Genomic DNA, 15,741 nt, shown 5'->3' with positions numbered 1-15,741 from the left:
AAAGAATTGGGAAAGGGTCTGTTTGCAGTGTAAAGTTGCTTTTCTGAGTCCCAAATATACTTACAGTTGTCTTGTGTCATACTATTTTGATCATCCTCACTTCTTTCCCGGGAAAAGCACCCACAAACCCTTGATGCCTGTTCCTGCTTTCTAATGGAACATGAGCTGTTCCCATGTGTTACCTTCATGGAGAACACAGACTCGTGTGTAGCCTCACCAGCAGCACATGCACAAGGCAGCCGTCTTCTCTCAAATAAACCTAGAAGAAGGAAGAGGAGTCAACCTGGTGATATTGCCTCTGAGGCGTGCACCCGCTGTAATGGCTGCTGTGGTGAATAACTGTACTCAGATGATACATTTGGGAGTGGTTATAAAACACTTGTCATTAAGAGTTTGCATTTATTGAGTCAGAGATGATGCTGATGAATTTGGTACCCATGGGGATCAACTGGCAAAATATGTACAACCCTGCAAGCTTCCTTTTGATCCTTGCTACCAAAAATCACAAAAAACACTTTGAACAAACATAGTGGTTCATAAATCCCTGGCATAGCCTGATGGGTGAAAAGTTCATTAAAAGTCACATTCAATTAACAAATGACTGTCATCACCAGATGTGTATGTCCTGAGGTACAGTGTAATATATGTCAGCCACAGCCAAAATGACAAGATAAATGGTGATTAATGCTTAGCTGACTGTTTTACAAAGCATCACTCTAAGCAAAGGAATAACTCTGAAATAAAGAGCCTAACCCTCAGAACTTAAGCTAACTGGGGTGAAAATATGAAATATGGGAAAAAAAGATGAGGTCTATTAAAATACAGAGAATTGGAATATGTTTACAGTCATTCTCCAGGCTACATTTCCATGTTTCACACAGCTGGGGAGAAAGCATCTCCTTTTCAGATCATTAAATAGAAAAACTTTCCGTTCAGATAATCCACAGCAACAGAGCTCCAAATCCATCCCCAAAAGACAATGAAAGCAAGCTAGAGACTCAAAAAGGACTTTTTGGGCTTCTGAAAAGAAGCAACACTGTAATGTACAGCTCAGAAAAGCCTAACTGCTGCTGTTCATGAGCCTTTCTAGAGTTTTGTGGGATGTCTTGCAAGTCTAATGCAATATTACCACAATGCATAATTTTATCTGCTCTACTCAGAGAACCTAGGGCTTTTGTTGATATAAAACATTTAGCAAGTTAGCTCAGTTGAAAGATTTACACAGTTCCTGATTTCTGGGTTATCAGATTTTGGACCAAACACTCCTTCAATACACCAACTCCTTTTAAATTTATCTTTCTATTTGTTTTTCCTCACTCTGTTGGAAAGGTACAAGGCGGCTGGAAGACATCTACTTGTATGGCTGTCTGCAAGGTGTTTCTTTGTGACTGCTTGGTTCACTTCCAGATTTGCTAACACTGGATGCTACAGTAATGTCACGCGATGCATGAATTCTTGGGCTGAGCATTTTCACTTTTTCTAAGCTAGCTGTCCTCCACACTATAGCAGTTAGACAATATGATTGTGTGGGATGAGGATATCAAGAACGTATATTTCCAGTCACAGTTAGAAATGTTGGGAAATTGTCCTACCAGGAACAATCTTCTCAGATGTTGAGGGTAGACTGTAATTACTGAGGAAAGGTGCTGAAAAGAAAAAGAAATTAGAGAAGGAAAAAAAAAAAAAAAAAGTTTAAACACATAGAATCCAGTTTTCTCACTTCAAAAGGGACAGGTTCACAACATCCTGCTAGTCCCCTTTCAGGTTTCCCTCTTCCAAGGGTGTTTAACCTGTCTCTCAAACCTGGCCATGCAACATGACTGTCACAAAGCACATGTTGCTCAGCTTGCAGAAATGCAAGTAGCAGTGAGACATCCCTTCTGCCTACACTTATGTGAACACAAGGTGCAACATATGCAATCTGACAGCAAGTACAGTCAACCAAAGCTCCTGACATCAGGTTAACTTCGTCAGCACTAAGGACCACTTCTGTAACAGTATGTGGTGAGTTGGTTGCCATAAATAAGGCTAAAAGAGCTACAGCGCCTGATTCTCTTCTGTATGCGTAAGATAACACATTCATTCATTCCCTGATAAATAAAATGACGCATATGGGCTGCAGTGATGTCTCTGTCAGGTTTTACTTCTCATGTGATTTATAAAGTATGACACTTCTGTAACCATTTCACAACATGGTTCTCCGCTCTTTTATTTTTTAATTTTTTAAGCAAAGCAAGTAATACATGCAAAGCAAGTAATATGTTATCTTTCAACTACAAATTCCCAGTGCTATGGAACACAGATTTTTTTCAAAGTGCCAATCCCATCTAAATAACCAGCCACATTAAGGCATCCAGCTTCCCTTTGCTAGGTTCATCCTCTAATTTTTGTTAACTAAGGAGCACTTTTCAGCAAGTATTTCATGAAGGAGCTGAGATTACAAAAACGTATAAAACAGCTCCTAAATGGCTACAACAGCTGGAAGAGCAAAAAAAGCCCCAAGACACGTTAATGAGGAATGAAGCAGAAGTCAGCAGAGACAAAAGATAAGAGAAACAGCATCATTGTACAGAATTATCTGCATGTCATCACAAGGTGATCAGAGAACTAAAATCAGAACAAGCATGCAAGCACATGACTATCTATTAATTTGGCATTAGTTGTTTTAATTTGGAATCTGAGTAATCTGGACTAAAATGTTTCAAATAAAGATGACATGATGCAACTGATTTGGAGTCAAAATTTCAGAGAATAGAATGGGCTTGAATTTGAGTTCCCATCTGAGATGTAGAGGTCATTAAGTCAGGGGTGATGTAAGCAGTACAGCTGTGTCTTTCTTGGGGGTACCCATTTCATGGCTGGCTCAGAGAATTCTCCAGGGAGAGGGCAAATGAAAAGCAGCAAAAAACTGTTCTGAAGAGGGGTGAAAGGATATTTTGTCTTAAAAAAAGGCAGAGAGAAGACATTTTATGAAAGACCTTCTCAGAATGAATCAGTTGTTTGGAGTGTGTCAAGTTAGTTTTACAAAACAGGCTGTTCCTGTGTACTCACCATTCAGAAACCTACAGTGAATCAGTGAACTAATTTCTTTCGGGAAGTTTCTCAATAGTGACTTGCCAACATTACTGGAGAATTAATCTTTATAATTCAGCTGTCAAGCAGTGTGACCGATCACCTATAGTCTTATTCTTGCTGCTTCATTACATGGTTTCAGCTTTAAGCAGACTTTTTCCCCTGAAAAAAAAAAAAATCCTTACCCAATCGTAAAATTAATCTCAAATTTAAGCAGCCTCAAAGATCAAAGATCTTAACTTTGTGTTTTTTAGTTTCAGTCACATAATTATAGTTATCTGAAAAAACTAGGAAAGCAAATGTTTTGTTCTCTGGGAAACTTGGGAGGAAGGATCATAATTAGGGCACAGATGATGAATTAGAAGATACAGGGTGACCCTCTTATGTAACCTTGTGCAAGACTCTCTGGGCTTCTGTAGAAAGGGAATATTAATAATTCAGCAAATCATTAAGAGAAAGGATAATCACTGTGGACTGGAGGTCCAAAACATTGTACCAGGTAATGAGACAATAGAAGAAGAGAATAAGAATGGACATAACAGTTTTGTTATCTTCTGAGGCAAGCAGTTTGAACAAAAATTTAGCTGCCAGAAAGATTGTCAGTGAAAGAACAGGAAAAGAGATAAGCTTTTAGGAAGCAGAACTGAAATACTTTTCCCCTGATGGTAATTAAAATATGGAATGTCCTACCAAAGCTACCAAGACAATTCCAATAAAAATCACATTCAAATAAAAGTTGGATGTGGTCACATGGTACCAATTAGAAAGCATATCTTCATACAGAACCAATGGATGGGTCTATCTCCAATTTACTCATACATCATGTGGCATCAGGATGTCACAGCAGCACCTTTGTTTGAAGTCTTCCCATTATCATGAGACCAGTTACAACGACTCACACAAAAGTCTGATGACTACAGAAATGGTACATGTGGTCTTTCCATAAATCAAACTTAATATGAAGTTCCTGCCATGACAGTCTAGCATTATAGAGCTTGCATACATTTCAAATCATCACTAAGACACAGACTGAGGCTTTTTTCCACTTTCATAATCCCTGAAATATGTTTCCCCTAATCGTCCAGTAGAAAATGGGACAGTTCACAATATGCAAACAGATGGTCTTCTAAATCAATAAAAATATTTGAAATAAAAATATATTTATATAAAAATATAGTCGGTCAGTGTGTACCAACTGAATATAAAACTAGAGTGCAACTGCTTGGGTGGGCAAGTCTGGGTTCATCCTGCTGCTCTCCCCTTTCATTCTCCATCATTGGGATTATGATATATATACAGCAAGGAGCTCATCTACCTCCTGAAACACATCTCAGTGCTATCCTGAAGCTTTTAGTCCTATTGACAAGATATCAAAGTTTAAGGCCCTTTCTCCTGAGACTGTCGAGTGAGAAAAATAGCAGTGGGTTAACTATCATCCTCTCACTGACTACGCAGGGAAGCTCAGGGAACCAGAAGTTAATGAGGCACATCATTTAAGAAAGTATTAAGAAAGCTTTTGTGTGGCCTTCACTTTGCCACATTGCAAGAGATAGATGAGGGTACTTCTTGGCCTCTGATTTAGCCCAGATAATGGGCACCGGACAGTGACCTTTAACAGACCCCCAGCACCATTCAGTCCAGCACCACATTGATTTCTCTCAGTTACCATCCACATTGCCCTGAAACTGCCCTGAAACCACCCAGCTCTTTCACTTGCCCTTTCAACTTCCAGCACTTGACATGTTGTCAGAGATGTTACAACCTGGGAAAAAAATAAAATTTCATTTTATTATTTTTCTTGAAACACCAGATCTGGAACCTGCCTCTGTTGTTGTATAGCCTGGAGCTGTCTTTTCTTATCTGTGTACCAGTTGGGTGGGCAAGAATGACATCTCTGTCTCCAAGCTCTGATTCGTTACTAAGTGCTGGCAGGAAATCTCATCGCCTTTTTTATGAGACATGTCATGTCCACCTAAAACAGCTTTGCTACATGGACATAGGCAAATGCTATTTGCAACTTGGTCACTTTTTGCCAAATCACTTTGCTCCAAAACAAAGCAGGTTGGGGGGTATTCTAGAAGTGGTGGGAGGCTACTGAAAAGCATAGTGCCAATCCCTCCAGCAGACAACACAACACAGTTCTGACTGTCCTAGCTTCAAGCCCTAGAGTTGAAATAGGGGTTATCCTTGTTCAGCATTGAAAGGTTTCTATCAGAGTAGGTGTGAAACACTGGCTGCTCAAGACAAACTGTGCAAAAAGTAAGATGAGAGTGCAAGGAAGAGCTGGCAAAGGCCATCCTGACCGTGCTGCTGACTAAGACAGGTTCTGGACAGCCAGAGGAGCTCACTTGCCCCAGGCCAGGGCTCTGATGGATGAGAGATGGAGGGAGGTCAGGAAGTATTTCCTTTAGATGAACACTTTTCCTGTACAGTTGCCACACATTGCCAATGGCACATATTGTCATTGAAGACACGTTTTGTAGGATGAATTTGAGTTACCATGACATACAAGATACAAAATACAAGATATAAAATATAAGATAAATACTTTTTAGTCATAAAGGATATCCATAGTAAATAATTGTATTTACACAAAATATAGGAGCAGATCAAGCAAATTTGTCGTAATAACATTCTGCAAAAGCCTGAGAAAACTAAGAAAAAAAAGCTAGACTGGACAATATTTACTCGAGATGAAACAGCAAAAATCCATTTGCACTAGTACTAAACAAGGACAAAAAAGTTTGTGTCAGAAGACTAATAAAAATTACCACAATTCTTCTTCCTGCCTTAGGTTACAATAAACCTATCTGCAACAAGAAGAAATCGGGGAGCTACTAGTAATGAATAAGCAGGACTGCCACATTATTCTTAGTAGCAGACTAGATAGACACACTCTAAACTCTTGCATAGTTAAACAAATATCCCTCTTCTTCAGATGTCAGAGTTTTTAAGTACAGGAATTGGATCCTCTAGGGGACATGTTGAATACACAGCAGACTATGTAAACTTTTCCTGACACCATTGTCATTGTATGATATTTGACCAGTGTTCCTCTTTTAACCTAAACACCTCAAGGAGAAAAAGAATCATATGAGAAATAAATATAGACAAAATGACAGTCCAAAGTCAAAACTTAAAACAGTTAAAAAAAAAAAAAAAAAAAAAGAGTAAAAAAGTGGGGGGAAAGAAAGGTGTTAGCACTCCAAAAGAACAGAGTCTTTGTTGCTAAAATAATAAGCTGTATCTCTGAGGCCATGTAGATTAGCCAGAATATTATCCAATAGACCTCTGCAACTCAGGAGTCAACAATTACAGCTTATTTGTATTGAAGAAAATACCTGAAATGCAGTTGCATTTAATATCTCAAACTCTTATCTTTCTTGATAATGTCTTCTGGGTCAATGCTTGAACATCAGAGATAGTTATAGGTCACAATTTAGTACCTGCAGCATTCTTATGTGCCCTTGTGAGCTTGCCAGTTGGAGCAGTGAAAGAGGGACATGCCATGGAGATCCAGATTTTGCAGCAGCTGTCACATTATCTGCCAGCTCCACCCTATGATCATCTGGTCTTTGGCAGTCTCCAAACCAAAAAAGTTCTGCTCTGGTCCCTCGACAGTGCTTAAACATCTTGAAATAAGTTGTAAGGCTGTTGAAAGAGAGTCTCTGTTAAACGAAGATTAGGAAATATAAACAAATAAGGAAAAATACTAAGATTCCTTTATTTTTCGTGATAACAAATTTCCCCATGCAGTATAGCGAACCAGATGTATGAAAGAAAACCTTGCTATGCTTGGTTAATTTCATATGCATAAAGAGGAAATAAATGGTGAAAATATTCCAAAGCAGTCTTAGAAATAGTAATGCTTCTGAATGTTGCCTCCAGCCTGTGGCTTTTCCACCATTATTAGAAAGCAACTATTCTAATACCATTATGCCAGTGTGAACAGCATGAATGATGAGACTCAGACTTAGCAGTGAAAAAGCACTGTCTTTCAAACCAGCCTGTTAAGCCAAAGAAGAAAAATCACAGAAGGATGTAAATTTTTTTTTTCTTCTCACTATATTAAATCAGTTTAACTTTTGATTCTACAAGATAAGTTGTCCATGAAAACGGAAGGGAAGGGAAGGGAAGGGAAGGGAAGGGAAGGGAAGGGAAGGGAAGGGAAGGGAAGGGAAGGGAAGGGAAGGGAAGGGAAGGGAAGGGAAGGGAAGGGAAGGGAAGGGAAAGGAAGGGAAGGGAAGAAAAAGACACTGACTCTAGTCTTTCTCTCAAGATTTTTTTGAAAAAAGGGACCTAAAACTAGGCATGATTTCTGGGTGGAGCCACGTGGTCTGCTAGCTGGAGGTCCAGAAAGTCAGGAAGTTCAGATGGGATTGCAGAGGATTTATGTACATATAAATTTAGGCTTTTATCTCTGGAAATTATTTTTTTTCTCTCTCTGTAAAAATGAGTTCCATATGAAGTCAAAGGATTATGAAAATAAACACCAGTTTGCTTTCTTGAATGCGTTGATCAGTATACATGGTGCCTTTTACTGTTGGGTTATATTTACACATAGGCAATTTGTACAACTCCAAAAAATAGCAGCAAACCATTATGGCTTTCCAGGAGATCATTCTGAGAGCTCAACAGACTGAGAGAGCAGTTCTGTTTAGAACACAGACAGAAATCTTTCCTACTAACAGTTTTGTTTAGGGGATAGGTCTACTTGCATCTAGGGGAGAATGCTTACATGCACAAAAGTTGACTGGAAGAGTTCTGCTGTCTCTTATACTCTCACACTCTCTTATACAAGTTGTTACCGATGCAGAGCCCATGTTGTCATCCAACCTTTCCTCGTATTCAGTACTTCAGGACTTTATCCAAGCCTAGCCCTGCCAAGCACACAAGTGCTTCTGGCTGGCCCCTGTTCCCAGCAGCCTCCCAGAGCTCTGCAGTGGAGGCCTCTCACCATAACTCATCACACTGCAGAAATTATGTTCCTTCCTCAAAAATCTTCTATAACCTAAACAAATTATGTATTTCTGCATTGCCCCCTACATTGTACCGAGACAATTTAAAAAAAAAAAAAAGGGGGGGAGGGAGGAGGGGCAATAAGGGTTAATTTTGGACAGAAAAGGACAATTTTGTAAGTTTGATTTTCTTCATAAAAGGAGCTATTGATGTGGAAATTGTTATTCTATTTTTATATAAAATTATTATGTTTCACGAGGAAGATATCTTTTATCATTAAAAAGAGAAAAATGTAGATACTTTTTATCCCTTAGTGTATAATTCTATACTTAGCTAAGAATATCAGAAAGGCTGCTTTAGGTCAGAGTAAGTCTCCTTGCCTAGCATTATGTGCCTGACAGACAGGAGCAAATACTTCAGGAAAGAGTGTAAGTGAAGGACGAGCAGGTGGTGATGGCTTTGCCATCCTAGTTGTAGCAATTACCATTTTAAGGATTTCCTGAATACAGGCTGCAACTGGACAATTATGTTTAATAGCCCTTGATGGATCTTGCTAGCAGCTATTAATCGAAAAGGGAGCCTCTTTTGTCATTTCATGACTGATTAGTTTCTTTGAAAGCTCTTCCTGAGAACCTTGTGTAAGGCTTTTTAAAAATCCAGGTACACTGTACAAGCCAAATCACCCTTATTCATATGCTCACTAACTTTTCTAAAGAGTACTATTAGGTTTGTGAAGCATGTGTTCCCCATAGGCTGAGCTGTGCAGGTGTCCCTGGAGCCTTTGGAAAAATTGGTATCACATTGGTTGTCCTCTGTCTTCTGGGAGAATTGCCAGAACCACTTAAATAATACTTAGGGGTTCAGCAAATTCGTCATTTAATTTGTTTAAAATAGCCAGTGAACAACATCTGATCCCAAAAATGTTATTAATTTATTCGAAATTAGCCATACTGCTTGAGATATTAGTCCTAAAAGCAAAACGATCCTCAGCTGTTCCTTTCTTGTTACTGCAACAGGTAAGTGTTTCTATGGAGCAAATATTAAAATCCTACAGTTTCATCTCATAATTATATTTTCAGGTTAGAGTATTGCCACTCATGACTGGCAAACTTTATGTTTAGCAAGAACACATAATTGAGGGAAATATCTCTTCATTGCCTTTGAAAATGAAGAGAAGGTCAATGATAGACAACTAGTAACAACTGGTGTATATCAGCATAGCTCCAGTAAAATCCCTGCAGATACAGAACAACCATTGATGATGATGATGATGATAATAATAATAATAATAACCACAGAATCACAGATTTGTCTAGGTTGAAAGAGACCTCAAGATCATCGAGTCCAACCTCTGACCTAACACTAACCAGTCCTCCGCTAAACCATAGCATTAAGTTCAACATCTAAACATCTTTTAAATACCTCCAGGGATGGTGACTCCACCACTATCCTGGGCAGCCCATTCCAATGCCTAACAACCCTCTCAGTAAAGAATTTCTTCCTAATATCCAACCTAAAACACCCCTGGTGCAACTTTAGCCCGTTCCCCCTCGTCCTGTCACCAGGCACGTGGGAGAATAGACCAACCCCCACCTCCCTATAGCATCCTTTAATGTACTTATGAAGAGCGATAAGGTGGCCCCTGAGCCTCCTTTTCTCCAGCCTGAACAAACCCAGCTCCCTCAGCCTCTCCTCGTAGGACTTGTTCTCCAGACCCCTCACCAGCTTCGTCGCCCTTCTCTGGACTCTTTCAAGCACCTCGGTGTCCTTCTTGTAGTGAGGGGCCCAAAACTGAACACAGTACTCAAGGTGCAGCCTCACCAGAGCCTAGTACAGGGGGACAATCACTTCCCTAGCCCTGCTGGCCACACTGTTTCTTATGCAAGCCAGGATGCTGTTGGCCTTCTTGGCCACCTGGGCACACTGCTGACTCATATTCAGCTGACTATCCACCAATACTCCCAGGTCCTTCTCTGCCAGGCAGCTCTCTAACCACTCATCTCCCAGCCCATAGTTCTGCTTGGGGTTATTGCGCCCCAGGTGCAGGACCTGGCACTTGGCCTTGTTGAACTTCATGCAGTTGACCTCAGCCCATCGGTGCAGCCTGTCCAGATCCTCCTGCAGAGCCTTCCTACCCTCAAGCATCGACACACGCACCTAACTTGGTGTCATCTAATAATGTGAGAAACACTCTGTAGCCAATAACTCAGGCTCAGGCGAGGATCTCAGTGAAGTAGTAATTTATTTGCAATTGCAATGGCAGGCATCCCACAAGCAGGAGTGCACCTACTAGTCACACAGTACTGTTTATATACTTTATTTCTCGATGACAGGGACCCTCCCCTGTTTCCCCATTGACTGGGAAATCCAGGTTCACAACCTATCTGATGCTTCACAGACAATACATGACCTTCAGTTGCTGGCCTGTTAAATTTCTAATTTCTTTTGACTTTTTTACAGTTTCAAGTGGTAATGTTTCTTCACTTATCTGACTTGACTTGACACCATGATTTTCACCTGATTGTTCTAAGGAGTTTGGTTGTCTGCATTTTACAAGGTCTCCTGCTAAGTTTTCTTATCACTTCAAGCATATCTCAATACCACATTCCTTACCTTTAAACAATGTAACTCTGCAAAAACAACATTTTTATTCTCATAATAATAATAATAATAATATCTGAAAAAGTTTCAGCTTTCTGTAACAGTTTGGCTTTTTATATTTAAGTATGTATTTTATGGGTTACTGAAAAAAAATTACTGAAATAATTGACTGCTCCAGATACTGCTGTCCAGAAAAGAGATTAAGCAGATGTTGCCTAGACCACTATCCTCCTCTAGCCTAGGCCTTAACTATGAGGTATAAAAGTCTGAGGCCATTTAGAATTAAATTGTCTCATTTAAGTCTTGCCTATTAATCCTGAGCTAAAAATATCCAAATTTCTTGACTTATTTTTAGATGAGACAGTAGTTACTTGTATTTTTCAAAAGAGATGCAATTAACAAATGTTACTGCTTGAATAATTATATGTGCTGCTTACTATATATAGAAAAATAATCACCTTTTTAATTAAGATTGGGACACATATGTCCATTAAATTCAATGGAGACAGGTGACCCTGTGCCAGTTAAGGTTTTGGCCCAGATGTAGATTTCACTCACAATTTGAGAGGTATTTATAAAAAAAAAAAGGAAAAGAATTTGCCTCCAAATTAGCCATTACTAACAGAAGTAAGTAAAAACCAAATGGATGTGTGCATATAATGTGGAAATAAAAAGTGAGGTGCCAAGAAATTCATCTGAAGTGCTGGTATGGCAGATCATTTCAAGTAATATCTTAATGCAAAAAGGTACATATGTGTACGTGTATTTGTGTATGTGTATATGTACATCAATGTGCAACATGCAGATATGTAAATGAACACATACATATATATATGCACATCTACATGGAAAATGAAAAACAACAAAAACTGCATGTATCCACACCTATTAGGATAATTTATACACACACACATAGGTGGTGACAGCACAGCTTTAAGATCTTTGCTAAGATCATTTTATTAAATCTGCTCAGAGTAAAAGCTGAGGAAACTTTCTAAAGAAAAAAAAAAAGTTTCTCAGTGAAATCTCAGTGAAGAGAAGCATGTTACCATCCACTCCCAAGTTACTCCTCAGTTACTCAAGTATCCTGGAGACATCTACTGTTCTCCCAGTTGGCTGTAAGGTGTTTGAAGAGAACCATCAATTCTGGTACTTCACACACAGCTGCACAACAGAGGATGTACCAGTTCCTCAGCACTGTCACTACGGCTGGTGGTTGCTCACTTTCACTAAAAATCATAGACACTCAGTGTTATGGAGCATGGAGGAGCTGGTTTGGTTCCTAACTGAAAGGTCATATTTACTTTCCTGAGCGTAGGGGAAGGAGGAGGACTTGGGCAGAGTACCACTCACTGGCTGAGCACTTCCCAGCAGGGAGAGTGGACAGCATTATGGGGCAGATACAACCTGATGCTGGGGATTTGATGGGGGCAGAACAGTCTGATGCTCCACCAAAGGAGAAGCCATTGTTGCTACTCTGTGAGATATATTTCAAATAAAGCTTCCTGCTGACAGCATCTATTTGCCAAAAACAGCATCTCTTGTGATACATGAAAGATGTGTGTGGGAGCTTTCAGAGCATTTGCTCTCTCTGTTCCTGTTACGATGTTGATTAGTGTTTGTTCATAGGCAGGGAGCAGGGTACCAGAGAAACTGCAGCCTGCCAGCGTGGATTCAGGCAAGCCTAGATCCACTTCGTGCTGCAAGCTGCCTCCAGTGGATTCAGTGAGACCATGTCTCCAGTCACAGAGGCTTGAGAGCAGGGCCAGCCAAGTGTGATGCCCCTTATGTGTCCTTACATCCTCTCAGATAGTTGTTGGAGTTCTCTAGTAGACATGATAGGGTGATTTTGGACAACAGAAATGGATCCTGGTCTTCTAAAATCTCACTGACTGACAAAAAAATAATGGGAAAAAAATCATTGATGAATTCCAGAGATTTCTTTAAAATTTTCCCCGAGATGAATAATACAAACACAAAGCTTCCCACCTTTGGACCACCAAGAAAGATGGGAATAGACTAAGTTGTCAATATTGGGTTTTAAGGAAATTGTTGTCGTCACACAAAGGCACAATGCTAGCAGCAGTGTACAAGATGCCCATTATTTAAAAACATTGGATCGTATAAATTGAAGGTGTTTTATTACAAATGTTTCTGTCTTTTCCTGTTAAGAAGATAAAGCATTATGTCGAGATGTGGAACTGTCTTGTTATTTTACTTTTGGAGATATTTTTTTCCAAGCAGACAATAGCAGTGACAGAGGTAGAAATTAGCTTTATTCCCTCACTTACAATGCCTGTGATGAGGCTTAGCAGGAATGTTAATAACAGCCCTGACCCAACCTTCATTTTACCTTCTGTTGCCAAGAATGGAATGACAGCAGTTGTCACAATCTGATGATTTTTTGCTCTGTTCTTTGCTTCATGGCAGTTAAAAGTCTTTTTTTAATATATTTTTTTATTTTTATTTTTTACAGTACTGTAAAAAACATTTCAAATTATTCAATGTTTTCTAAAGATTGATTAAATCAATACATATTTATTTAAAAATTATGTTGCTTATCTGCTCAGCACTATATTTTTGAAGATGACAATGTAATTTTATAAAAATATATAGTAATGCTCCACCATTTGAATCCACTACATCATTTAATTTTACCAAAATAAAAGGGGCTTGTTAGAACAACAACAACAAAAGTCATAAGAAGGAAACCAAGAGAAATATTTATTTTGTAGTCCTAGCTGTTTCTTGGAATTAGAATTAGATTTACATCTATTCAAATCCTTAAAAATCATGGCCTCTGAACTCCATTTCACTTCAGATCTCTTTCATATCAGTCTCTGTACAGTCCACCAGAAACAAGAGTTTTATGTTTTTGGATTATGTAAATTCTTTTGTGCTCGAAGTGTCTCTGACAACAGAGATATAAGCCTTTATATCATAATCTGTTATCACAGAAATTATTGTGATATTAAATTTGATTTAAAGGATTGAGGGAAGAAAAAAAAAAAAAAGGATTTTTATAGATTTCACTTAAATATAGCTTAAAAAGAATGGCACGTAGCGGTGTACACAGATTTATTGTAGGAATAGATGCCTGTAGACTATTTTTCTGTTAACTGTTGAGACAAAAACACCCCCCACCCTTCCATTGCCGATTGCCGTGCACAGCCGTGAGCCGTTTCCACTCTTGTGTTACGCTGCCCTCTAGGGGATGCTCGCCGCACGGGTGTTGCCGTGCCGTAGAACAAAAGGCTGCCCCGTTTTCCTCCTTCAGTTGTGGTCAGAAGGCTTTTTTTTTTTTTTTTTTTCCTTCTGGAGGTCTTGTTCTCTATACTCCCTTGGCAAAGAACAGGGGAGCAGAGGGGCAGATGCTGTCTGGATGCTGGATGCACTCACCACGTTCAGCATCACAAAGCTGTCTGACCTGTCCTAGATTACACTTGTGCTATTATGCACCCGGGGTCCCTAGATCTCCAGCGCCTTTAACATAAAATTATGTATTTGGGAAAGTCTTGCCTAAAATACGCCTCTTTAGTGTATCTTCTGTATAGCCTGCCCTTCCTGTCAGCAGTCTGAGGACAAGAACTAAGCAGACAAAATGGTAACCAACACTTTCCTCCACAGGTTAAAGTGTGTGTCGTCATGGTTGTGATCCCCTCCATAAAGAAGCTCTGAACCCTTTACATAGCTGGTGCTCGCTGAAAGGGTAGATGGAAGTTACTTATCCAGACCATGGGATAGATTGGTGGTCTCTAGTTTGGAAAAGACAAACTCATTTTCCAATATGCATCTGATAGAAACACAGTTTCTAGCAATAAGCTCCCTAACAGAAATGAGAAAAGAGAAAAAAAGTGAAAAGCTACCTTGGTCCTGTTATTTTCTAAACATTTTCAGACAACTACTCAAATAATGGACATCTATGGTTCTCATATGTATACAAGCTCAAGAAGTTCACAGGGAAACAGCAGATCACTTTTGGAAAGCAATCTGAGGCAGATTTCTGTGTGTGAAGGGGTTCTATCCCTCTTCAAACTGAATAAAACTCAAGCACTGCAATGAGTTTTATAAAGTAACTCAATAAAGTGGCTCAAATCTAGCAAAGCTACAAGAGGGTTTTCTAGTGGCAGGTGGACTGACAACAACTAGTTAAAAGAAACTCCAGTACAAAGGAAAGCATTTACCACCATTGCTGAAGGTAAACAAAGTCCTAAGTATTTCCATAGCAGAATATGAACAGCCAAAGCGGAACTTCAAATTCCTGAAGAATAATTTTGAGAAACTGTATCGACACAACCAACATCTCAGAGTATAATTAATAGATGGCAGGCAAGCTGTATTTCACTTGAAAGTGAAATAAAATTTCAGCAGATAAATTCCTGTAGCAGATCTTCTCTCACGTAATTTCTTGGAAAATATGTGATGGAGGAGGAGGACTTGGTTCAGTGAAGTGTACGTAATGCTTCAGTATCTTTCCACAGCAGATACTACAAATAAGACAGCAGAAATTATTACCTAATCAGAGAACAATGATGCGATTTAATGTGTTGAAATAAAAGAGATCAGGTTGCTCTGGGTAGAAACAGTCTGTCTTGGCTATCAGAGGTTTTTGTAATGAGAAAGAGTAGACTATGAAGATCACAAGAATACTGAAGCAGTAAATAAAACACATTAATTATTGATTCTGTGTTAGGCTTACATGGCAAGGACTTGGTAGCAGAGGTTCTGCAGGGGTGGCCTCTATGAACAGAGTCCAGAAGCTGCCCCATATCAGATCACAGCCGTCTCCAAAGGGACCTGCTGCTGGCCAGAGCTGAGCCAATAAGTGATGTTATTTGTCCCACTGTGAAAGCAGATTTAAGAAAGGGGGGGAAAAAAAATAAACAACTGCTGCGCAACAGCAGGTGGGAGTGAGGAGTGAGAACCAGCCCTGCAGACCCCAAGATCAGTGCAGCAGGAGGTGCTCCAGGTACCAGAGCAGAAGTTCCCCTGCGGCCTGTGGAGAGGCCCCTGGTGGAGCAGGCTGTCCGACTGCAGCCCATGAGGGAGGATATAGAAGAGGGTGGATGGCAGGAGGTTGATTTTAGCTTGCTTTTAGTTTCTCACTGC

The sequence above is a fragment of the Aythya fuligula genome, chromosome 3 (genome assembly GCF_009819795.1).
Source record: "Aythya fuligula isolate bAytFul2 chromosome 3, bAytFul2.pri, whole genome shotgun sequence".
NCBI classification, from domain to species: Eukaryota; Metazoa; Chordata; class Aves; order Anseriformes; family Anatidae; genus Aythya; species Aythya fuligula.
The sequence above is the reverse complement of the archived record's forward strand: the minus strand, read 5'-3'. Positions refer to the sequence as shown.